Here is a 26217-nt window from a genome sequence, read left to right as displayed (position 1 = left end):
GAGTAGGTGTGATCATACTTATGACTGGTACTGTATGTGATGGGATATATAGACATGATGGACAGTATGTGGATAGAATATGTAGTATAACTGAAGAATATGTGGATAGAATAGTATATGTACAGCAATAGTTTAATAGGATGGACTTGACTAGAATACAGTACATGCATATGAAGTGGGTTTAACAGTATGATAACATTATTCAACAGAAGGCAAGGTCAGTACAGGTGCATCAAAGCAGGGACCGAGAGACAGAAAAACAGCTTCTATCTCAAGGCCATCAGACTGTTAAACAGCCATCACTAACTTTGAGTGGCTGCTGCCAACATACTGGCACACCTGTTAATTGAAGTGTTCCATGTCTATGTACATAGGGCAGCAGCCTCTAAAGTTCATGGAGTAGTAACCAGGTGGTAGCCGGCTAGTGACAATGACTAAGTTCAGGGCAGGGTACTGGGTGGAGGCCGGCTAGTGACAATGACTAAGTTCAGGGCAGGGTACTGGGTGGAGGCCGGCTAGTGATGGCTATTTAACAATCTGATGGCCTTGAGATAGAAGCTGTTTTTCAGTCTCTTGGTACAATCTTTGATGCACCTGTACTGACCTCACCTTCTGGATGATAGCGGGGTGAACATGTCGTGGCTCGGGTGGCTGAGGTCCTTGATGATCTGCTTGGCCTTCCTGTGACACAGGGTGCTGTAGATGTCCTGAAGGGCAGGGAGTGTGCTCCCGGTGATGCGTTATTGAAGGCAACATACAAAATATTGGTTGGGGTTATTGCTATCTATTCAGTCTGTCGGCCAGTGATCCTGGACATCAGTGGTGGTCTGTGCTGTTTAATAAGATGAGGGAGGAGGATTGTTTTAAATCAGTATGGCCTTATTTCTATTACAGCATAGTCGATGACTGTCAGTCATATTCCATTCACCCAGCTCAATGTAACATCAATCGCTTTAGGCTACTACATGATACTCAAATCGCCCCTGTAACCATCATGACGTTGCTACAACCCTAGCTTATGTTGTAAACTTTCAACAAGATCATTTTTAGTAATCAAGGGACCAAGAGTGCCACATTCAAATACCACCTTGCACACTCTTACCTGCATCTAGCGGATCTAGAGTGTAATCATTAGTCCAACAGTTGCAAATTAGAGTTACTATTGGACAAATGTATCCAGTTTCGTTCCATTTGCCTCGATTTAAAAAACATTTTTCAACATAATAGGTGAAATGAATATAACAGCAGTAATTCAAATCAAATTGTATTTGTCAAATACACATGGTTAGCAGATGTTAATGCAAGTGTAGCGAAATGCTTGTGCTTCTAGTTCTGACCATGCAGTAATATCTAACGAGTAATCTAACCTAACAATTTCACAACAACTACCTTATACACACAATGACCGAACGGCATAGGCAAGATGCAGTAGATGGTATAGAGTACAGTATATACATATGAAATTAGTAATGTAGGGTGCGTAAACATTATATAAAGTGGCATTGTTTAAAGTGACTAGTGATACATTTATTACATAAATGTTTTCATTATTAAAGTGGCTGGAGTTGAGTCAGTATGTTGGCAGCAGCCACTCAATGTTAGTGATTACTGTTTAACAGTCTGATGGCCTTGAGATAGAAGCTGTTTTTCAGTCTCTCAGTCCCCGCTTTGATGCACCTGTACTGACCTCGCCTTCTGGGTGATAGAGTGGTGAACAGGCAGTGGCTCGGGTGGTTATTGTCCTTGATGATTTTTTTGGCCTTCCTGTGACATCGGGTGCTGTAGGTGTCCTGGGGGGGCAGGTAGTTTTCCCCCGGTGATGCGTTGTGCAGACCTCACCACCCTCTGGAGAGCCTTACGGTTGTGGGCGGAGCAGTTGCCGTACCAGGCGGTGATACAGCCCAACAGGATGCTCTCGATTGTGCATCTGTAAAAGTTTGTGAGTGTTTTTGGTGACAAGCCAAACTTCTTCAGCCTCCTGAGGTTGAAGAGGCGCTGCTGCGCCTTCTGCACCACACTGTCTGTGTGGGTGGACCATTTCAATTTGTCCGTGATGTGTACGCCGAGGAACTTAAAACTTATTACCTTCTCCACTACTGTCCCGTCGATGTGGATAGGGGGGTGCTCCCTCTGCTGTTTCCTGAAGTCCACTATCATCTCCTTTGTTTTGTTGACATTGAGTGTGAGGTTATTTTCCTGACACCACACTCCGAGGGCTCTCACCTTCTCCCTGTAGGCCGTCTCATTGTTGTTGCTAATCAAGCCTACCACTGTAGTGTCGTCTGAAAACTTGATGATTGAGTTGGAGGCGTGCATGGCCACGCAGTCATGGGTGAACAGGGAGTGCAGGAGAGGGCTGAGAACGCACCCTTATGGGGCCCCAGTGTTGAGGATCAGCGGGGTGGAGATGTTGTTGCCTACCTTCACCACCTGGGGGCAGCCCGTCAGGAAGTCCAGGATCCAGTTGCACAGGGCAGGGTTGAGACCCAGGGTCTCGAGCTTAATGACGAGTTTGGAGGGTACTATGGTGTTAAATGCTGAGCTGTAGTCGATGAACAGCATTCTTACATAGGTATTCCTCTTGTCCAGATGAGAATACACCCCTGATCACACGCAAACACAGTTCACTTTCATAGCAGCCATATTAAACAGATGATCACTTAGCTCGTTTTATATATACTTCCTTCTCACAACTATCTTGTGGACTTCAGTGCACAACACATCAGCTGTCTGTGACCAGAAGAAAACATCTTTCCAAGCCATACCTTCATATCATGACTGCTAACCGCTTCACACAGCCTACATCGTTGTCACCTCAGAGTCAACATAGCTACTCGAACTAACGTATTAGTAAACCCGCTACAATCATGCCTTACAGTGTACAGTCAAAAAGCAATTTAGCAGTTACATACATTTATATATCCAAAATCTTACCCTGACTTGGAAGAGTTCCAGTGTTGGATAGCCATAGCCAGCTAGCTAACATAGCATCCCTTTCTGTTTGAGCCGGGTGTTTGAGTAGGCTAAACTAAAGTTTAAAAAAATAAAACCAGATATAGCTTTGGACTAATGCAGTCCTGTCATTAGGTAGGTGTAGGGAAATGATCTCTGCAGGGGAGAGGGTTCAGATAAAAACTGAGTCCACTACTCACCACATGTTATGCGCTGCAGTGCTAGCTAGCTGTAGCTTATGCTTTCAGTACTAGATTAATTCTCTGATCGTCTGATTGAGTGGACAACATGTTAGTTCATGCTGCAAGAGCTCTGATAGGTCGGAGGATGTCCTCTGGAAGTTGTCATAATTACTGAGTAAGTCTATGGGAGCAAGTGAGAACCATGAGCCTCTTAGGTTTTGTATTGAAGTCAATATACCAAGAGGAGGACATCAGTTAGCTGTCCTGCGGCTACACCATGGTGCTAACCTACAGAGTGCTGTTGAGGCTACTGTAGACCTTCATTGCAAAACAGTGTGTTTTAATCAATTATTTGGTGACGTGAATATATTTAGAAAGGTTCACTTTTTTAAATGTTTCACTATTTACATTTTTATGACATTCACTGAGGAGGATCTTCCCCTTCCCTTCTCTGAGGAGCTTCCACTGCTGGACATCCTAATCAAAGTCTGAAGTGTGCTCAGTCTGTCTGGGTGCCAGCCCAGGCCATTGTCTCCCTGTCACTGGCTGCTTGGCCCATAAAAGCCCTGTTTTACTGTCTGTCTGTGGCCTCATGGGGCTGGGCTAGTCTCTGAAGACGATTGACTGTGGGACTGCACTCTCTCCCTCTCTTTTTCTCGCTCTCTCTCTGCCTCTCTTTGCTCTCCCCTCTCTTCCTGGGACTCTTTAAAGGATGTCTGCTGGATGGTTTACTACTCTGTTAGTTCATTTGGCCAGAGACTGTTTCTACCCAGCGATAAACATTTCTGTAAAGGAGCAGCGAGCGGAGATGACCTCTGAAAGGTCCATAAAACCAGAGTGTTTTCAGATCACAGCCTGTGATAATGTCACTGAGATATTACTGATGGGCCGGGCGGGGCTAACACTGCCTGGACTGTATTGTAGAGAGTGGAGTCTCTCTCTTTCTCTCTCTTTATCTCCCTCCCTCTCTATATGTCTTTATTGTCCTGTCCTGCCCTCTTTCTCTTTCGCTCTCCATCTACAGTCAGCCACCAATTGTGCAAGTTCTCCCACTTAAAAAGATGAGAGAGGCCTGTAATTTTCATCATAGGTACACTTCAACTATGACAGACAAAATGAGAAAAAGAAATCCAGAAAATCACGTTGTAGGATTGTTAATGAATTTATTTGCCAATTATGGTGGAAAATAGGTATTTGGTCAACAACAAAAGTTTATCTCAATACTTTGTTATATACCCTTTGTTGGCAATGACAGAGGTCAAACGTTTTCTGTAAGTCTTCACAAGGTTTTCACACACTGTTGCTGGTATTTTGGCCCATTCCTCCATGCAGATCTCCTCTAGAGCAGTGATGTTTTGGGGCTGTTGCTGGGCAACACAGACTTTCAACTCCCTCCAAAGATTTTCTATGGGGTTGAGATCTGGAGACTGGCTAGGCCACTCCAGGACCTTGAAATGCTTCTTACGAAGCCACTCCTTCATTGCCCGGGCGGTGAGTTTGGGGATCATTGTCATGCTGAAAGACCCAGCCACGTTTCATCTTCAATGCCCTTGCTGATGGAAGGAGGTTTTCACTCAAAATCTCACGATACATGGCCCCATTCATTCTTTCCTTTACACTGATCAGTCGTCCTGGTCCCTTTGCAGAAAAACAGCCCCAAAGCATGATGTTTCCACTCCCATGCTTCACAGTAGGTATGGTGTTCTTTGGATGCAACTTAGCATTCTTTGTCCTCCAAACACGACGAGTTGAGTTTTTACCAAAAAGTTATATTTTGGTTTCATCTGACCATATGACATTCTCCCAATCTTCTTCTGGATCATCCAAATGCTCTCTAGCAAACTTCAGATGGGCCTGGACATGTACTGGCCTAAGCAGGGGGACACGTCTGGCACTGCAGGATTTGAGTCCCTGGCGGCGTAGTGTGTTACTGATGGTAGGCTTTGTTACTTTGGTTCCAGCTCTCTGCAGGTCATTCACTAGGTCCCCCCGTGTGGTTCTGGGATTTTTGCTCACCGTCCTTGTGATCATTTTGACCCCACGAGGTGAGATCTTGCGTGGAGCCCCAGATCGAGGGAGATTATCAGTGGTCTTGTATGTCTTCCATTTCATAATAATTGCTCCCACAGTTGATTTCTTCAAACCAAGCTGCTTACCTATTGCAGATTCAGTCTTCCCAGCCTGGTGCAGGTCTACAATTTTGTTTCTGGTGTCCTTTGACAGCTCTTTGGTCTTGGCCATAGTGGAGTTTGGAGTGTGACTGTTTGAGGTTGTGGACAGGTGTCTTTTATACTGATAACAAGTTCAAAAAGGTGCCATTAATACAGGTAACGAGTGGAGGACAGAGGAGCCTCATAAAGAAGAAGTTACAGGTCTGTGAGAGCCAGAAATATTGCTTGTTTGTAGGTGACCAAATACTTATTTTCCACCATAATTTGCAAATAAATTCAGAAAAAAATCCTACAATGTGATTTTCTGGAAAAAAAATTATCATTTTGTCTGTCATAGTTGAAGTGTACCTATGATGAAAATTACAGACCTCTTTCATCTTTTTAAGTGGGAGAACTTGCACAATTGGTGGCTGACTAAATACTTTTTTGCCCCACTGTATCTCCTTCCCTATCTCCCTATCTCTGATCACTCTCTCCAAACTGGGCTTTTGAAAGAGCCTCAGGTGTGTCAGTAACATCAGGTCTCAGACAAGGTGACATATCCTGCAAGGCTAAGCTACAGTGGCTACAGCCAGCTTACCCCCAATACACACACACACACACACACACACACACACACACACACACACACACACACACACACGCACAGCACAGCACAGCGAGCTTACCTGTTGCTCCTGGCCGAGATGACTTAAGGCAACGCTGGCAACGAAGAAAAGGAAGGAAAGGTTACAGGGCCTCCTCTTCCTAGTATCCTGATGGTTAATGTCCAATCGCTGAAAAATAAACTCTGTGAACAGAGCAATGCTTCAATTACAGAGGGACATCAGGGAATGATGTGTCTTTGTTTTTACAAGGACATAGCTTATGGACGATACACTCAACTCTGCTATTCAACCAGATGGCTTCTTCATATGCTGGGGCACGAGTACAAGACATTACAATGCTGCTTCGTACAGTTCTAAGACAGCTGCCGGAAGCTGACGCTGTAGTTGTCCATGTGGGGTCAAATGACATGAGGAGGGCTAGCTCGGAACTGCTGAAACTGGATTTTAAAGAACTGATTCTAGCTCTGAAAGACAAATAAAACGTGGCAGATTATTTCAGGCATCGTACCATCGCTGGGCCGTGGAAGCAAAAGATTCCGCAGTCCATCCAAATAATCGTGTCCCTGCATTTCAAGGACGCGTTGAAACCATGACTTATCAATGACTCAAGCCCTGTTCAGATAATCCCTACCATTGTGTTGTTGTAGTGCTGCTGCAAATGTACCTGTTCCCAGGGGTGTTGGAAGTCACAATGTAAGTAACTTCACTTATGTTCCTCTTACTTCCCTGGATGCCTCGGTCAATCATACAGCTGTTGTCAGCAGTACTCCTGCACCTATGAACCGGAGTTATACTGTTAGCACTGAGGCGGTTCGCCCTAGTAGGAAACATACTATGTGCAGCTCATGTTTACCTCTGATAAGCCTCCCAGTAAAGCAATAAAAACAATTCTATCCCAGAAAGCGCAAAACATAGCCCATGAAACCGATAACTTGCTTGTAATAACATTGTGATAACATTCATCTACTGACAAGCTCTGAAACTCACTTACATGCTGACCACACCGCTCACGTTGGGTGCGCAAAATAAATGTACACCTACAGCTAAACTGCCTGCGCGTGTCAACAAGCATCTGCGTAGCCAAGCGCTAAAATAAAACTTCTAACTTCTATTTTTAACACTTGACTCTCTGCAAGTCCCGCCTCTCCCATCTCATCATTGTTTTTTAGGAGCATCTTTTTTATTTTACCTTTATTTAACTGGGCAAGTCAGTTAAGAACAAATTCTTATTTTCAATGACTGCCTAGGAACAGTGGGTTATCTGCATTGTTTCAGGGGCAGAATGACAGGTGTTTACATTGCCAACTCTGGGATTTGACCTTGCAACCTTTCGGTTACTAGTCCAGCGCTCTAACCAATAGGCTACCTGCAGTCCCATAGACCCACATGGTTGATTGAAAGATGAACTGAGGTCCACACTCCAGTCGGGTTGGTGGTGGTAATGCACCTTAAAGTTGGTTGCCAACTGACATAAAGTCCACATAAGAAGAACATTACTAATGAAGGAGGAGAGATTACTAGGAAATATTAGTTTCCCCTTTTATCTGTGGATTAAATGTCTGGATAGAGAACACATGATTTTGTGTGACTCAAAATAGGTGGAAATTCTACCAAGATCCAGAAAAAAAGGACCTTGTGCATTTCAGGTAAAATAACAACCCAATGTTTATAATCCAGGACAAATTCGCTAGCTAGCTAAATGCCCATTAATTTTGAATGTGTTTCGACCTGACCCCAGATTACTACAGTTGGTTCAGAGTTCGTTTTGATATTTCAACTTGTGTGTCTGGTGTGGATGTACAAAATCAACATCCGCGCGACGGTGCACGTGGATGCACACGTGTGCCCAGTCTAGACAGTATGTTAGATAATACAGTTGAAATCTGAAGTTTAGGTTGGAGTCATTAAAACTATTTTTTTTCACTCCACAAATGTCTTGTTAACCAACTATAGTTTTGGCAAGTTGGTTAGGACATCTACTTTGTGCATGACACAAATAATTTTTCCAACAATTGTTTACAGACAGATTATTTAACTTATAATTCACTGTATCCCAATTCCAATGGGTCAGAAGTTTACATGCACTAAGTTGACTGTGCCTTTAAACAGCTTGGAAAATTGCAGAAAATTATGTCATGGCTTTAGAAGCTTCTGATAGGCGAATTGACATAATTTGAGTCAATTGGAGGTTTACCTGTGGATGTATTTCAAGGCCTACCTTCAAACTCAGTGCCTCTGCTTGATATCATGGGAAAATCAAAAGAAATCAGCCAAGACCTCAGAAAAAATATTGTAGACCTCCACAAGTCTGGTTCATCCTTGGGAGCAATTTCCAAACGTCTGAAGGTACCACGTTCATCTGTACAAACAATAGTACGCAAGTATAAATCCTATGGGACCACGCAGCCGTCATACCGCTCAGGAAGGAGACGCGTTATGTCTCCTAGAGATGAACATACTTTGTTGCGAAAGTGGAAATCAATCCCTGAACAACAGCAAAGGACCTTGTGAAGATGCTGGAGGAAACAGGTACAAAAGTATCTATATTCACAGTAAAACGAGTCCTATATTGACATAACCTGAAAGGCCGCTCAGCAAGGAAGAAACAACTGCTCCGAAACCGCCATAAAAAAGCCACAAACGGTTTGCAACTGCACATGGGGACAAAGATCATACTTTCTGGAGAAATGTCCTCTGATCTGATGAAACAAAAAATAGAACTGTTTGGCCAGAATGACCATCGTTATGTTTGGAGGAAAAAGGGGGATGCTTGCAAGCCGAAGTGCACCATCCCAACCGTGAAGCACAGGGTGGCAGCATCATGTTGTGGGGGTGCTTTGCTGCAGGAGGGACTGGTGCACTTCACAAAATAGATGGCATCATATATTGAAGCAACATCTCAAGACATCAGTCAGTCTTCCAAATGGACAATGACCCCAAGCATACTTCCAAAGTTGTGGCAACATGGCTTAAGGACAACAAAGTCGAGGTATTGGAGTGGCAATCACAAAGCACTGATCTCAATCCTATAGAAAATGTGTGGGCAGAACTGAAAAAGCATGTGCGAGCAAGGAGGCCTACAAACCTAACTCAGTTACATCAGCTTTGTCAGGAGGAATGGGCCAAAATTCACCCAAGTTATTGTGGGAATCTTGTGGAAGGCTACCAGAAGCGTTTGACCCAAGTTAAACAATTTAAAGGCAATGCTACCAAATACTAATTGAGTGTTTGTAAACTTTTGACCCACTGGGAATGTGATGAAAGAAATAAAAGCTGAAATAGATCCTTCTCTCTACTATTATTCTGACATTTCACATTCTTAAAATAAAGTGGTGATCCTAACTGACCTAAGACAGGTCATTTTTACTAGGATTAAATGTCAGGTATTCTGAAACTGAGTTTAAATGTATTTGGCTAAGGTGTATGTAAACATCTGACTTCAACTGTGCCTTTGATGATACAGTGGTACTGTACCAATTAGAGGTTGACCGATTATGATTTTTTTTCAACGCCGATACCGATTATTGGAGGACCAAAAACCGCCGATACCGATTAATCGGCCAATTTTTTTTAATGTATTTGTAATAATGACAATTACAACAATACTGAAATGAACACTTATTTTAACTTAATATAATACATCAATGAAAATCAATTTAGCCTCAAATAAATAATGAAACATGTTCAATTTGGTTTAAATAATGCAAAAACAAAGTGTTGGAGAAGAAAGTAAAAGTGCAATATGTGTCATGTAAAAAAGCTAACGCTTAAGTTCCTTGCTCAGAACATGAGAACATATGAAAGCTGGTGGTTCCTTTTAACATCAATATTCCAAGGTAAGAGGTTTAAGGTTGTAGTTAATATAGTATTTATAGGACTATTTCTCTCTATACCATTTTTATTTCATATACTTTGACTATTGGATGTTCTTATAGGCGCTTTAGTATTGCCAGTGTTACAGTATAGCTTCTGTCCCTCTCCTCGCCCATAACTGGGCTCGAACCAGGAACACATCGACAACAGCCACCCTCGAAGCATCGTTACCCATCGCTCCACAAAATCCGTGGCAGAGCAAGGGGAACAACTACTCAGAGCGAGTGACGTTTGAAACGCTATTAGCGTGCACCCCGCTAACTAGCTAGCCATTTCACATTGGTTACACGAGCCTAATCTCGGGAGTTGATATGCTTGAAGCATTGCGAAGAGCTGCTTTCAAAACGCACTAATGTTTTGTTTGAATGAATGCTTACGAGCCTGCTGCTGCCTACCATCGCTCAGTCAGACTGCTCTATCAAATATCAAATCATAGACTTAATTATAACATAATAACACACAGAAATAGGAGCCTTTGGTCATTAATATGGTCGAATCCGGAAACTATCATTTCGAAAACAAAACGTTTATTATTTCAGTGAAATACGGAACCGTTACGCATTTTATCTAACGGGTGGCATCCATAAGTCTAAATATTGCTGTTACATTTTACAACCTTCAATGTTATGTCATAATTCTGGCAAATTAGTTTGCAACGAGCCAGGCTTCCCAAACTGTTGCATATACCCTGACTCTGCGTGCAATGAACGCAAGAGAAGTGACACAATTTCACCTGGTTAATATTGCCTGCTAACCTGGATTTCTTTTAGCTAAATATTCAGGTTTAAAAATATATACTTCTGTGTATTGATTTTAAGAAAGGCATTGACGTTTATGGGTAGGTACAGTCGTGCAACAATTGTGCTTTTTTTGCAAATGCTCTTTTTTGTTAAATTATCCCCCATTTGGAGAAGTTGGCTGTCTTTGTTATGAAGAAATAGTCTTCACACAGTTCACAACGAACCAGGCGGCCCAAACTGCTGCGTATACCCTGACTCTGTTGCAAGAGAAGTGACACAATTTCCCTAGTTAAAAGAAATGTTAGCAAGCAACATTAACTAAATATGCAGGTTTAAAAATATTTTCTTGTGTATTGATTTTAAGAAAGGCAAGTTTATGGTCAGGTACACGTTGGCGCAACAACAGTCCTTTTTCGCGAATGCACACCGTATCGATTATATGCAACACAGGACAAGCTAGATAAACTAGTAATATCATCAACCATGTGTAGTTAACTAGTGATTATGATTGATTGAGTCATTGATTGTTTTTTATAAGATAAGTTTAATGGTAGCTAGCAAATTACCTTGGCTTCTTACTACATTCGTGTAACAGGCAGGCTCCTCGTGGAGTGCAGTGAGAGGCAGGTGGTTAGAGCGTTGGACTAGTTATCTGTAAGGTTGCAAGATTGAATCCCGGAGCTGACAAGGTAAAAATCTGTCGTTCTGCCCCTGAACAAGGCAGTTAACCCACCGTTCCTAGGCCGTCATTGAAAATAAGAATGTGTTCTTACTTAACTGACTTGCCTAGTTAAATAAAGATTAAATAAAGAAAAGAAATAGTCCAAATCGGTGTCCAAAAATACAGATTTCCGATTGTTATGAAAACTTGAAATCGGCCCTAATTAATTGGCCATTCCGATTAATCGGTCGACCTCTAGTACCGATACATGTTTACAACCTCTTCAGAAGAGACAGGAATGCCAATGGGGTGGTGGGTGTGTTGTTGCTGTTTATATTCAGAACCACATTCCTGTAATCATTCCTAAGGATCTCATGTCAAATGCTGTTGAAGTAATATGGCTACAGGTTCACCTGCCTCACCTGAAGCCCATTATTGTGGGACGTTACTATAAACCAAGTACTAACAGTCAGTATCTGGATAATAAGTGTGAAATGCTTGACAATGTATGTGATATCAACAGAGAGGTATATTTTCTGGGTGACCTAAATATAGACTTAGGCTTTCATCAAGCTGTCCATTCAAGAAAAAGCTTCAAACATTAACCAGTGCCTGCAACCTGGTTCAGGTAGGATGACCACATTTAAAATACCCAAATGTGGGACAACAGGATACATTTTTTTGGAACAGTGTAACCTACATGAATAAAAACATTTGTCAGCCTTGGCAGCAGCTAATGGGGGTCCATAGTAAATACAAATACAAATCACTGAGGACTTGTCATGTACCAACAACACCATCACTCTTGTCAAGATGGTACAACAGCATCTCAACTTCCTAAGGCGGCTGAAGAAATTCAGCATGCCGCCCCGGGTCCTCTTCAAATGCTACCAATACACCATCGAGAGCGTCCCGGCCAGTTGCATCACGCCTGGTATTGGCTTCGTCCACGACCGCAAGACCCTCCAGCTCCCAACCCTCCAGGACATCTCCTCGAAACGGTGCCTGAGAAAGGCACGCAGCATCATCAAGGACCCCACACACCCCAGCCACTGTTTTCTCCCTTACCGTCGGGCATGAGGTCTGATACCAACAGGCTTAGAGACCGTTTCTATCTCCAAGCCATCAGACTGCTGAACACTTAAACTGGACTGACCACTTGCTCTGATTCTCCACACGTTAGCATACATGCACTCACTCATGCACACACCCACACAGACATACAGACGCACACATATACAGTACATTCATGCTACACACACATCACAACTGCTACTACCAGACTCTTATTATACTGCTCAGTTTATACACTGCCCCCATCCCCCTCTATCCCAATACACAGGACTATAAACTGTCTTCCTGTATTATACTTATGCTAAAATATGAATTATATTCTACTGAGCTACTTACTTTATGTTCGTATTATTAGATTTGATTATTCATTATTGTTGTTGCATTGCCGAGAATTAACCTGCAAGTAAGTTCTTTGTTGGATGATTATACCATGCATATCCCTTACATATGACTAATAACATTGGGAACAGAAACACACTGTCTCACTCAATCTCTTACACACAGACACGTGCACACACACACACACACACACACACACACACACACACACACACACACACACACACACACACACACACACACACACACACGCACACACGCACACACACACACACACACACACACACACACACACACACACACACACACACACACACACACACACACACACACACACACACAACAAACACAGTAAACAGTTCATGTGGATGCTAAATGCCATGTAGAGATTGAGATCTGGGTTGTAATAGCTGAGATTAGATAAGGAACATCAAGGTGAAGAGGGAGGCTCGGGGGAGAAAAACACGGCTCAGAGAGTGATCTCTCAAATGTCAAGATGTAAACACAACAGACGAAGAGCAGAGGAGTGTGAAGAAGGGAGAGAGAGGGGGGGGGAGAAAGAGGAGGAGGACTCAGCCTCATAATCAAAGCTGACATCTCTCAATTTGATTCAATTCAAGGGCATTATTGGCATGGGAAACATATGTTAACATTGGGGCGGCAGGTAGCCTAGTGGTTAGAGCGCTGGGCCAATAACTGAAAGGTTGCTTGATCGAATCGCCGAGCTGACGATGTAAATCTGTCGTTCTACCCCTAAACAAGGCAGGAACACAGTTCCCCGGTAGGCCGTCATTGTAAATAAGAATTTGTTCTTAACTGTCACTCCTAGTTAAATAAGTTTCATTTTTTTTAAAATTATACATTTGCCAAAGTAAGTGAAGTAATAAACAAAAGTGAAATAAACAATTAGAATTAACAGTAAATATTACGCTCTCTCGCTCACTATAACACAGATGAACCCTTTTGCTATCTTAATGAGGATCAATGATCACAGCTTCACTCTAGACGTGTGTCATTGTTTAATAGTATCTGAGAGATAGATCCCTTAGCAGAGATAAATAACATTTAGTAAGGTGAGGAACTCTGGTGTTGCTAGAGTGGATGTTTGTAATGTCACAGGGTAGAACATGTCCCATGGCTGCATCTTATTCTAGGAGAGATGTCACTCCCTTCTACCCTTCTTCCGGACCTGGATGGGGAAAGAGGGATACCTAGTTCAGTTGTACAACTGAATGCATTTAACTGAAATGTGTCTTCGCATTTAACCCAACCCCTCTGAATCAGGGAGGTGCTGGGGGGGCTGCCTGAAATCAACATCCACGTCATTAGCGCCTGGGGAACAGTGCCTTGCTTATGGGCAGAACAACAGATTTTTACCTTGTCAGCTTGGGGATTCGTTCCAGAAGCCTTTCGGTTGCGGGCCCAATGCTCCTACCCGCCAGGCTACCTACCGCCACTATAGGTAACCTTACATGTATGTGGGGAAAGTGTCTGACTTGTCTTGTTGTTGTTATTGTAATGTTAGTGCCGTAACTTAATCAGATAGCTCCTCTATGTCAAACAAGTCAAATGACACTATATAGTCAATATTATCCTATAACACCTAACTGCATCTATATACTGTATAACTGCATTTTGTAGGCTACATTTAGTCTATGGGGATGATAGATGATCTAATCTACATAGAGTGGATGGGAAACGGGATGGCAGTGTAGTAGTAATATGAATGGCATGTATACACACAGCTAAACACAGATAGTGAGACTAGTGGTGTTTACTCTTAGCCCAGAGAAAGGCAATATGGAGGAAGAGTTTTTCATCAGGGAGAGGAGATAACCGCTTTTTGTGGAACAGGATTGAAAAAAAGCTCATTCTCCATATCCAACAGTACCACATCTCAGCTCCACAATATCTCATCCTTACCACGTTACACACAGACACCCACACACACACATAATGCTATCCAGATACATCCCACCTCCACGATATCTCATCCCCTGCCTGCTTCGCCTCACGCTTTCTTTGATTTCAAGAGCTGAACTATTCTGCAACATTTGTTGATGTGGTTCTGCTAGTAAATGCTGCAGAATTGTGCTTCTCTTGGAATCGCTGCTCTTCGCCGCCACGAGAAGTCCACGAGAGATCCATCGCCCACCGAGCTGAGAGCACAAAGATACACACACTTACACACACACACAAATATACACTCACACTCCCTACACATCTGTTCTGGGCTATGCCTGAGCTCTCATGGTGCTCTGCTCCTCTCTTCTCCTGGACAGTTTTAGTCCAGTGGGTGAAGGACCCGGTCAGTCCGTCCAAGCTGCTGTCTGTGTCTCAGGGCCCAGAGCCCAGCTTCAGAGTTTCTGTAGGTGTATCTGGGGTTGTGTGGTGGATGACTTCCAGAACTCGTTAACCTTGGGAGGCAGACCTAAATTCAGCCCATCCCCCCCAGGCCCCCAGGTTAGGGTATGATCTGTATGTAGAATGCTCCCCCTCTCTGACCAGCACTGTCCAGCACACACAAACCATGCACGCAGAAACACTCTCTCTGGTTCTCTACCTCTAGCATCACTCTCTCTCTCTCTCTCCCTCTCAGAATCAGGGTTGATACAGTGTTTTGTTTTACGTTCTGGTCTAATATAAACAACAGCACAGCCAAGGAAGTCATCTTGTCATGTTGGAAGAAACATTATTAATACATGTTAACTTGCAGCTATTACTTTATGCTGATAGATGTATTGTATTGGTCCTATTTACACAGGGCAAACCCTGTCTCAAAACTCACCACAGTCATGTTAGAATGTACACGTAATTCACAAAGGTATCAAATGATTAGGCAGTTAATCAAATCCCTCTTGTATGAATTTGGCCGTTGTTTCAATTCCAGAGATCACATTCTATTGAAGCCGGCTGCAAGGTTTTAGTTCTTGCATTGTTGTTGTTTTTTACCGTTGTTTAATTGGCGAGTCCATTTTAGCAGGAGGTTTTGGTGTGTGTGTGTGTGTGTGTGTGTGTGTGTGTGTTCATGTGTGTGTTCATGTGTGTATGCATGTGTGTCTCATCCCTCAGCTGTGTGTGGTCAGACAGCAGCATCATTAGTTTGACAGTTTAAAACTGCTAAGGGAATAAGTGAGTTGTAGTGTGTGAATCAAGGCCATGTATAAAGCCACGTACTGTACCAGAGGTTAATGGCACAGGCAACCTTGGGCCACTGTAGAGGATATCACTCATCATATTGATACTGCAGCTTTGTGTGTGTTGACGGGAGGGGTTCTGCAGTGTGTGTGTGTGTGTGTGTGTGTGTGTGTGTGTGTGTGTGTGTGTGTGTGTGTGTGTGTGTGTGTGTCATTGTCCTGTCCTAATTGCTCACATTTGATCTAAGTGGGTGTTGTTTCAGGGCTTCTTGCTCTCCTCTAGGTTCATTTATCAGGGAGAAATGGAGAGACTCCATCTACAACTCAAGACTCTCAGTGCTTCAAGGTGAAGCCCTCAGAAGGCTCAGTGTTACCTTGTTAAATCGATGAGCCCCAGAAGTGGAATTCTCCTCTGAGGATGGAGTGTGTGTCAAGGTTTCCGTCAGGAAAATGTGTTGGCATACATTTGACCGACAACATTTTAATTTACCGGACTTTTGAGAAATCTGCCCGACCCATATGCATTGGGTGGGTAACCTGATTAAGGAGTCCACCCACGGGGCTCAGAATGACAGAAATCATATTTAGATTATGGTAATTAATATGAACAAAACATGCAAGTCCAATATGCAACGATGTGCAGTCCTTCTTACCCAATTCTGATGTGCACTTTGAACTTGTTAGAATCATTGTCCACATTTCCTTTTCCTCATCAAATCTGACAAGTAACGAACAGCAAAATCACTAGCCTATGTCAATCTACTATCACCCATAGTAGAATAGTAGAAATAGTAGAAAAACGTACCTATTCTATTGGTCAGCTTGTCGAGAAAGAAATAGCCTATTCCAAACAGATTCCGGGACAGTTGTAGGAAGATAGATCCCGATTTCATTCAACCCGCAGGCCGAGGTTACATCAAGAAACGGTAAAAAGCAATAAGGCTGATGGAACAGATCAGAAGGTTTCGTTTAAAATGTTGAGTAACTATTATTTCTTCACATTATAAGCGCAGCAATGTTCACAAGGCAGTAGGCTAGGTGCCAATGTTCGTTCCATAATGCAATTAGCGAGAAAACACCCTTGTCAAAACGCTCGCACATGCGAGCTTTTCATGTGACAGAGATGAAAATATCCGTAGGAAGTGTAGGAAGAGAGGAGATGTAATAGGCTGCTTTGAAGCAAGGTAAGACATGTCTCATAATATGTATTAAAACCTTCAGCTTTCAAACAAGTACGTGTATGTTTTGAAAATGCATAGCCTACTGCCTCCAGCTCATTGCACAGTGTGGCACGCTGATGAAGCCTTCCCTTGCTGTTTGATATGCTGCAGCAGCAGCTCTCGGCTGTCTGACAGGTTTTCTGCTCAAAGGCTCTGTATCTGTATGCTGTAGGCATGTGATAAATAAGATGCATAACCAATATACTGTACACACAAACACAAATGTAATTAAATGAACCTACAGACCGATAAGCATGACCAGTCAGACGTATTTCCTTCGACTGGTATTTCCATCAATGAATAGGCTAAAAAGCATTATTTCGCAGTGGGATTTTTTTTTCTCCTCCGGGACAATTGGCCGGCGCCAATTTTATTTATCAGCTTTTCAATTTTTTTATAGGCCAAAAGCCGGCTATTACCGGCTAACGGAAACCCTGGTGTGTGTGGTTGTGTGCATTCATGCGTGTGTGTGTGTGTGTGTGTGTGTGTGTGTGTGTGTGTGTGTGTGTGTGTGTGTGTGTGTGTGTGTGTGTGTGTGTGTGTGTGTGTGCGTGCGTGTGTGTGGTACCATCGGTTAAAGGCTGAGAGGGATTTGAAAGGCCATTTGTCCCTGAGGCAGACAGGCTTTAGGAGCAGACTGCAGGGAGAGGGAGAGAGGGAGCGAGAAGGGGGAGGGAGCGAGAGATGGAGAGCAAGGGAGTTTAGGAGAAGAAAGGAAGAGGAGAATAGAGGGAGTTTTTTTCTCTTAACTGCTTTCAATATAGTTCATTTTCCTCATCGTTCTGGATATAAATCAGTAGAGATTAATATCATAAGGTCAACAGATTGTATTTGCAGTCTAAGCCATTGTCCTTTCACTGTGTCTAATAGTCCATTTGATACCATCTCGCTTTCTCTTTTGTCCATTTGCTGATGTTAAAGCACAATTTTAAACTAGATTTAGTGGGAGGAGCTGTCATTGTCTGTTATCCTGCCATATATAACCATATACATGTGTCTGTTATCCTGCCATATATAACCATATCTCTGTGTCTGTTATCCTGCCATATGTAACCATATACATGTGTATGTTATCCTGCCATATGTAACCATATACATGTGTCTGTTATCCTGCCATATATAACCATATCTCTGTGTCTGTTATCCTGTCATATATAACCATATACATGTGTCTGTTATCCTGCCATATGTAACCATATACATGTGTCTGTTATCCTGCCATATGTAACCATATACATGTGTCTGTTATCCTGCCATATATAACCATATCTCTGTGTCTGTTATCCTGTCATATATAATCATATACATGTGTCTGTTATCCTGCCATATGTAACCATATACATGTGTCTGTTATCCTGCCATATATAACCATATCTCTGTGTCTGTTATCCTGTCATATATAACCATATACATGTGTCTGTTATCCTGCCATATATAACCATATACATGTGTCTGTTATCCTGCCATATGTAACCATATACATGTGTCTGTTATCCTGCCATATGTAACCATATACATGTGTCTGTTATCCTGCCATATGTAACCATATACATGTGTCTGTTATCCTGCCATATGTAACCATATACATGTGTCTGTTATCCTGCCATATATAATCATATACATGTGTATGTTATCCTGCCATATATAATCATATACATGTGTCTGTTATCCTGCCATATGTAACCATATCTCTGTGTCTGTTATCCTGCCATATATAACCATATACATGTGTCTGTTATCCTGCCATATATAACCATATCTCTGTGTCTGTTATCCTGCCATATATAACCATATCTCTGTGTCTGTTATCCTGCCATATGTAACCATATCTCTGTGTCTGTTATCCTGCCATATATAACCATATACATGTGTCTGTTATCCTGCCATATATAACCATATCTCTGTGTATGTTATCCTGCCATATGTAACCATATCTCTGTGTATGTTATCCTGCCATATATAACCATATACATGTGTCTGTTATCCTGCCATATATAATCATATACATGTGTATGTTATCCTGTCATATATAACCATATACATGTGTCTGTTATCCTGCCATATATAACCATATACATGTGTCTGTTATCCTGCCATATGTAACCATATACATGTGTCTGTTGTCCTGCCATATATAATCATACACATGTGTCTGTTATCCTGCCATATGTAACCATATCTCTGTGTCTGTTATCCTGCCATATATAATCATATACATGTGTCTGTTATCCTGCCATATATAACCATATACATGTGTATGTTATCCTGCCATATATAATCATATACATGTGTATGTTATCCTGTCATATATAACCATATCTCTGTGTCTGTTATCCTGCCATATATAACCATATACATGTGTCTGTTATCCTGTCATATATAACCATATCTCTGTGTCTGTTATCCTGCCATATATAATCATATACATGTGTCTGTTATCCTGCCATATATAACCATATACATGTGTATGTTATCCTGCCATATATAATCATATACATGTGTATGTTATCCTGTCATATATAACCATATCTCTGTGTCTGTTATCCTGCCATATATAACCATATACATGTGTCTGTTATCCTGTCATATATAACCATATCTCTGTGTATGTTATCCTGTCATATATAACCATATCTCTGTGTCTGTTATCCTGCCATATATAACCATATACATGTGTCTGTTATCCTGTCATATATAACCATATCTCTGTGTCTGTTATCCTGCCATATATAACCATATACATGTGTCTGTTATCCTGCCATATATAATCATATACATGTGTATGTTATCCTGTCATATATAACCATATACATGTGTCTGTTATCCTGCCATATATAACCATATACATGTGTCTGTTATCCTGCCATATATAACCATATACATGTGTCTGTTATCCTGCCATATATAACCATATACATGTGTATGTTATCCTGCCATATATAACCATATCTCTGTGTCTGTTATCCTGCCATATATAACCATATACATGTGTCTGTTATCCTGCCATATATAATCATATACATGTGTATGTTATCCTGTCATATATAACCATATACATGTGTCTGTTGTCCTGTCATATATAACCATATACATGTGTCTGTTATCCTGCCATATATAATCATATACATGTGTCTGTTATCCTGCCATATGTAACCATATACATGTGTCTGTTATCCTGCCATATATAACCATATCTCTGTGTCTGTTATCCTGCCATATATAACCATATCTCTGTGTCTGTTGTCCTGCCATATATAACCATATACATGTGTATGTTATCCTGCCATATATAACCATATACATGTGTCTGTTATCCTGCCATATATAATCATATACATGTGTCTGTTATCCTGCCATATATAACCATATACATGTGTCTGTTATCCTGTCATATATAATCATATACATGTGTCTGTTATCCTGCCATATATAACCATATCTCTGTGTATGTTATCCTGCCATATGTAACCATATCTCTGTGTATGTTATCCTGCCATATGTAACCATATCTCTGTGTATGTTATCCTGCCATATATAATCATATACATGTGTCTGTTATCCTGCCATATATAACCATATACATGTGTCTGTTATCCTGCCATATATAATCATATACATGTGTCTGTTATCCTGCCATATATAACCATATCTCTGTGTCTGTTATCCTGCCATATATAACCATATCTCTGTGTCTGTTATCCTGCCATATGTAACCATATCTCTGTTTCTGTTATCCTGCCATATATAACCATATACATGTGTCTGTTATCCTGCCATATATAACCATATCTCTGTGTATGTTATCCTGCCATATATAATCATATACATGTGTCTGTTATCCTGCCATATATAACCATATACATGTGTCTGTTATCCTGCCATATATAACCATATACATGTGTCTGTTATCCTGCCATATATAACCATATCTCTGTGTATGTTATCCTGCCATATATAATCATATACATGTGTCTGTTATCCTGCCATATATAACCATATACATGTGTCTGTTATCCTGCCATATATAACCATATACATGTGTCTGTTATCCTGCCATATGTAACCATATACATGTGTCTGTTATCCTGCCATATATAATCATATACATGTGTCTGTTATCCTGCCATATGTAACCATATACATGTGTCTGTTGTCCTGTCATATATAACCATATACATGTGTCTGTTGTCCTGCCATATATAATCATATACATGTGTCTGTTATCCTGCCATATATAATCATATACATGTGTCTGTTATCCTGCCATATATAACCATATACATGTGTCTGTTATCCTGCCATATATAACCATATACATGTGTCTGTTATCCTGCCATATGTAACCATATACATGTGTCTGTTATCCTGCCATATGTAACCATATACATGTGTCTGTTATCCTGCCATATGTAACCATATACATGTGTCTGTTATCCTGTCATATATAACCATATCTCTGTGTCTGTTATCCTGCCATATGTAACCATATACATGTGTCTGTTATCCTGCCATATATAACCATATCTCTGTGTATGTTATCCTGCCATATATAACCATATACATATGTCTGTTGTCCTGCCATATATAATCATATACATGTGTCTGTTATCCTGCCATATATAACCATATCTCTGTGTATGTTATCCTGCCATATATAATCATATACATGTGTCTGTTATCCTGCCATATATAACCATATCTCTGTGTATGTTATCCTGCCATATATAATCATATACATGTGTCTGTTATCCTGCCATATATAACCATATCTCTGTGTATGTTATCCTGCCATATATAACCATATACATGTGTCTGTTATCCTGCCATATATAACCATATACATGTGTCTGTTATCCTGCCATATATAACCATATCTCTGTGTCTGTTATCCTGCCATATATAACCATATCTCTGTGTCTGTTATCCTGCCATATGTAACCATATCTCTGTGTCTGTTATCCTGCCATATGTAACCATATCTCTGTGTATGTTATCCTGCCATATGTAATCATATACATGTGTCTGTTATCCTGTCATATATAACCATATCTCTGTGTATGTTATCCTGCCATATATAACCATATACATGTGTCTGTTATCCTGCCATATGTAACCATATACATGTGTCTGTTGTCCTGTCATATATAACCATATACATGTGTCTGTTGTCCTGTCATATATAACCATATACATGTGTCTGTTATCCTGCCATATGTAACCATATACATGTGTCTGTTGTCCTGTCATATATAACCATATACATGTGTCTGTTATCCTGCCATATGTAACCATATACATGTGTCTGTTGTCCTGTCATATGTAACCATATACATGTGTCTGTTGTCCTGTCATATATAACCATATACATGTGTCTGTTATCCTGCCATATATAACCATATCTCTGTGTCTGTTATCCTGCCATATATAACCATATACATGTGTATGTTATCCTGCCATATGTAATCATATACATGTGTCTGTTATCCTGCCATATATAACCATATCTCTGTGTATGTTATCCTGCCATATGTAACCATATACATGTGTCTGTTATCCTGCCATATGTAACCATATACATGTGTCTGTTATCCTGCCATATGTAACCATATACATGTGTCTGTTGTCCTGCCATATATAACCATATCTCTGTGTCTGTTATCCTGCCATATATAACCATATCTCTGTGTCTGTTATCCTGCCATATGTAACCATATCTCTGTTTCTGTTATCCTGCCATATATAACCATATACATGTGTCTGTTATCCTGCCATATATAACCATATCTCTGTGTATGTTATCCTGCCATATATAATCATATACATGTGTCTGTTATCCTGCCATATATAACCATATACATGTGTCTGTTATCCTGCCATATATAACCATATACATGTGTCTGTTATCCTGCCATATATAACCATATCTCTGTGTATGTTATCCTGCCATATATAATCATATACATGTGTCTGTTATCCTGCCATATATAACCATATACATGTGTCTGTTATCCTGCCATATATAACCATATACATGTGTCTGTTATCCTGCCATATGTAACCATATACATGTGTCTGTTATCCTGCCATATATAATCATATACATGTGTCTGTTATCCTGCCATATGTAACCATATACATGTGTCTGTTGTCCTGTCATATATAACCATATACATGTGTCTGTTGTCCTGCCATATATAATCATATACATGTGTCTGTTATCCTGCCATATATAATCATATACATGTGTCTGTTATCCTGCCATATATAACCATATACATGTGTCTGTTATCCTGCCATATATAACCATATACATGTGTCTGTTATCCTGCCATATGTAACCATATACATGTGTCTGTTATCCTGCCATATGTAACCATATACATGTGTCTGTTATCCTGCCATATGTAACCATATACATGTGTCTGTTATCCTGTCATATATAACCATATCTCTGTGTCTGTTATCCTGCCATATGTAACCATATACATGTGTCTGTTATCCTGCCATATATAACCATATCTCTGTGTATGTTATCCTGCCATATATAACCATATACATATGTCTGTTGTCCTGCCATATATAATCATATACATGTGTCTGTTATCCTGCCATATATAACCATATCTCTGTGTATGTTATCCTGCCATATATAATCATATACATGTGTCTGTTATCCTGCCATATATAACCATATCTCTGTGTATGTTATCCTGCCATATATAATCATATACATGTGTCTGTTATCCTGCCATATATAACCATATCTCTGTGTATGTTATCCTGCCATATATAACCATATACATGTGTCTGTTATCCTGCCATATATAACCATATACATGTGTCTGTTATCCTGCCATATATAACCATATCTCTGTGTCTGTTATCCTGCCATATATAACCATATCTCTGTGTCTGTTATCCTGCCATATGTAACCATATCTCTGTGTCTGTTATCCTGCCATATGTAACCATATCTCTGTGTATGTTATCCTGCCATATGTAATCATATACATGTGTCTGTTATCCTGTCATATATAACCATATCTCTGTGTATGTTATCCTGCCATATATAACCATATACATGTGTCTGTTATCCTGCCATATGTAACCATATACATGTGTCTGTTGTCCTGTCATATATAACCATATACATGTGTCTGTTGTCCTGTCATATATAACCATATACATGTGTCTGTTATCCTGCCATATGTAACCATATACATGTGTCTGTTGTCCTGTCATATATAACCATATACATGTGTCTGTTATCCTGCCATATGTAACCATATACATGTGTCTGTTGTCCTGTCATATGTAACCATATACATGTGTCTGTTGTCCTGTCATATATAACCATATACATGTGTCTGTTATCCTGCCATATATAACCATATCTCTGTGTCTGTTATCCTGCCATATATAACCATATACATGTGTATGTTATCCTGCCATATGTAATCATATACATGTGTCTGTTATCCTGCCATATATAACCATATCTCTGTGTATGTTATCCTGCCACATGTAACCATATACATGTGTCTGTTATCCTGCCATATGTAACCATATACATGTGTCTGTTATCCTGCCATATGTAACCATATACATGTGTCTGTTGTCCTGTCATATATAACCATATACATGTGTCTGTTGTCCTGTCATATATAACCATATACATGTGTCTGTTATCCTGCCATATATAACCATATCTCTGTGTCTGTTATCCTGCCATATGTAACCATATCTCTGTGTCTGTTATCCTGCCATATATAACCATATCTCTGTGTATGTTATCCTGCCATATGTAACCATATACATGTGTCTGTTATCCTGCCATATATAACCATATACATGTGTCTGTTATCCTGCCATATATAACCATATCTCTGTGTCTGTTATCCTGCCATATGTAACCATATCTCTGTGTCTGTTATCCTGCCATATGTAACCATATCTCTGTGTCTGTTATCCTGCCATATATAACCATATACATGTGTCTGTTATCCTGCCATATATAACCATATACATGTGTCTGTTGTCCTGTCATATATAACCATATACATGTGTCTGTTATCCTGCCATATGTAACCATATCTCTGTGTCTGTTATCCTGCCATATATAACCATATACATGTGTCTGTTGTCCTGTCATATATAACCATATACATGTGTCTGTTATCCTGCCATATGTAACCATATCTCTGTGTCTGTTATCCTGCCATATGTAACCATATACATGTGTCTGTTATCCTGCCATATGTAACCATATACATGTGTATGTTATCCTGCCATATATAACCATATACATGTGTCTGTTATCCTGCCATATGTAACCATATCTCTGTGTCTGTTATCCTGCCATATATAACCATATACATGTGTCTGTTATCCTGCCATATATAACCATATACATGTGTATGTTATCCTGCCATATATAACCATATACATGTGTCTGTTATCCTGTCATATATAACCATATACATGTGTCTGTTATCCTGCCATATGTAACCATATCTCTGTGTCTGTTATCCTGCCATATGTAACCATATACATGTGTCTGTTATCCTGCCATATGTAACCATATACATGTGTATGTTATCCTGCCATATATAACCATATCTTTGTGTATGTTATCCTGCCATATGTAACCATATCTCTGTGTCTGTTATCCTGCCATATGTAACCATATACATGTGTCTGTTATCCTGCCATATGTAACCATATACATGTGTATGTTATCCTGCCATATATAACCATATACATGTGTCTGTTATCCTGCCATATGTAACCATATCTCTGTGTCTGTTATCCTGCCATATATAACCATATACATGTGTCTGTTATCCTGCCATATATAACCATATCTCTGTGTATGTTATCCTGCCATATATAATCATATACATGTGTCTGTTATCCTGCCATATATAACCATATACATGTGTCTGTTATCCTGCCATATATAACCATATACATGTGTCTGTTATCCTGCCATATATAACCATATACATGTGTCTGTTATCCTGCCATATATAACCATATCTCTGTGTATGTTATCCTGCCATATATAATCATATACATGTGTCTGTTATCCTGCCATATATAACCATATCTCTGTGTCTGTTATCCTGCCATATATAACCATATACATGTGTCTGTTATCCTGCCATATATAATCATATACATGTCTGTTATCCTGCCATATATAATCATATACATGTGTCTGTTATCCTGCCATATATAACCATATATCCCTCTGTCTC

General features: G+C 40.4%; 1 protein-coding gene across 1 annotated transcript in view; it reads left to right on the top strand.

Moving 5' to 3' along the window:
- LOC110520380 (ephrin type-A receptor 6) overlaps window positions 1-26217 on the top strand; it is a 262188-nt gene that overhangs the window by 153439 nt on the left and 82532 nt on the right. The window lies entirely within an intron of this gene.

The sequence above is a fragment of the Oncorhynchus mykiss genome, chromosome 3 (genome assembly GCF_057628025.1).
Source record: "Oncorhynchus mykiss isolate SJ-2025 chromosome 3, ASM5762802v1, whole genome shotgun sequence".
Classification (NCBI taxonomy): Eukaryota; Metazoa; Chordata; class Actinopteri; order Salmoniformes; family Salmonidae; genus Oncorhynchus; species Oncorhynchus mykiss.
Note: the sequence above shows the minus strand (reverse complement) of the source record. Positions and strands in the feature narration are given on the sequence as shown.